Genomic DNA, 2,352 nt, shown 5'->3' on the forward strand with positions numbered 1-2,352 from the left:
TCTATATAGCCACATAGTTCATTAGTTAGTACTCGGGAAGTACTAAAGATATGAAGCTAAGCATTTAGAAATGAGATGGATTTATGTGCAAGGAGTTACACAAAAACCATATTATAAACACATAAGGATGGTTAGAGAACCATCTTGGCTATATTATTTAAGGAGGATATCTTCTAGAAATGTCCTAGGCAGCTGAACAATGAGATATACACAACGAAAATTGAGTACACTTGCAATAATGAGATATGCAAGAAGGAAGGGATGATATTAGGATTCGGTTTTGTGAATTGGAGGAACTATGGTAATTCGTTCCAATAACCCAAGGTCCTATCCCTACTCACTGTGAGGACAGTGGGAGCTATTCTAAGGCAAGAGAGCCTATGTCTAGACTAGATCTAGACACGTACTCAAAAGTTTTATAATAAAGATTATACATAACAAAGGGAAAAAGTATATAGTAAGGTTAGGAAAGTTCAAAGTGTTGCTAAGACTTACTAACCAAAGCCTTCTCATAGGCTTAGCATGATAAGTCATGCCATTTCAATTGAATTGAGATGATCAACTATATACAAGATTAAAAATGAATTATAGATTATGTAGTAATTGATATTTTATCAATTTTACATATGTGATAATACATTCATCATTTGAGTTTTATACAAAACTCTTTTCTTTAATAATTTGTTTTTCCAAATAGGTTGTCGAGACAATGTTGAACCCTATTACAGTGAACTGGATTAACATAATATTGGCCCCTAGTTGCTTATATGAGGTGACGTCTCCAAGTGACTAGAGTGTGATGCGATTGATGGCAAGTTCAAGTACCATAGAGTCATAAGAGATGACTAGTCGATCACATAGGCAGACTGTATGGGACACTCTGTCGGGCAGTGACCGCTTATATAGTTTTGGTAATTTTTATAAAGCTTGGTCGTGGCGAGAGCTACTATAGTATTCTTATGAGTCGATTCTTTGACTAGAGACTGTTCGCCTAAGTTGGCACAGTTTCTGATTGGCTTTGATATATACTCTACGACTATCGTAACTGAGGTCAAATGGGCATCTTTTGGGTCATGATGAGCTGTGGCTATTCAAAGGGAATAGTGCGATAGGAATTGTCCACCCCTTGTCAGGGTTATCTATGAATCTCAGGGCCACTCGAGGAGCAGTGAACTGAAAATGCGTGGCCACGCTCGGAAGGTATCTACGGTAGATAATTCCGGTCAGATAGTTACTCACCAGATCGAGGAAACCACTTTAGATATGATCAAATGCAAGAATGACCTGCAAGACACCTTGAATTGAGTGGGAGATGATGTAATATGACAAGAGAATTGGTGACGCACACTTGTCTCGGACAGGTGAGAGATTGTTGGAGTATGTGTCCTCAACAATAGTGCGATCACATATTCAATCTCATAACAAGAATACAAAAGGGATGATTCAATATATTGTCAACTGATCAACATATAATGATTGACTGACTAGAGTTTGACGTTACTGTCGTTTGACGGTGGTGATCAGTTGATCCCTTAAGGTCACACCGATAGGACAATTTCCTTAACTGATAAGTTAATTAATTGTATGTCGATACAGATTAATTAAACCCTTAAATAGAACAAATTTTATAAATGAGTGAGAATTATATATCTTATTGTAATTTGATTAAATAAGATTCAATTTAGTAATTAATATGTTATATTACTAAAATTGATTAATGTTTATGAAACTTTTGAGATAAGAGTAATTAGTTAATCATAATTGCAAAATGTTGTAGATTATATTGACTAGACTTAAAATGACCCATTTTATATACATGTAATTATGAATTACTAGTCAATTTGATAAATGTAATTTATTTGATATAAAATAATATTTAATTTGTTAAATATGCATTATAATATCAAATAACATGTTATATGTAACATGACCTACCAAATTACAAATGACAAATTACAAAGATAAAATGGAGGCCCATTTTATGTATGAAAACCTGTTGGATTAGGGGTTAGTGGGTGATGATTTTGTAATTAGTTTATTCTATGTTTTAGGACATCATCATTACACCATAAGCATGCCTTAAAACCCTAGGACCTACTCTAACTTATGGGTAAGAACAAAAGAAGTTTTGAAAAGAGAAATTACCCTTCCCATGAGTAGAAAAACCGGTGCCCCCCTACACTCTAGTGGTGTAGTTTTCATTCACCTACTCATTCTTATTTTTCTTATGTGTGGAATAAGAAGAAAAAAAACTCTACCTCTCTCTACACTTACAACATAAATTGTTTATGCAAAATGTTCAAAAATCTGATAAACCTCACATATTACTAGTATAGTAATATTTATATTATT

This window comes from Silene latifolia, chromosome Y, assembly GCF_048544455.1.
Source record: "Silene latifolia isolate original U9 population chromosome Y, ASM4854445v1, whole genome shotgun sequence".
Taxonomy (NCBI): Eukaryota; Viridiplantae; Streptophyta; class Magnoliopsida; order Caryophyllales; family Caryophyllaceae; genus Silene; species Silene latifolia.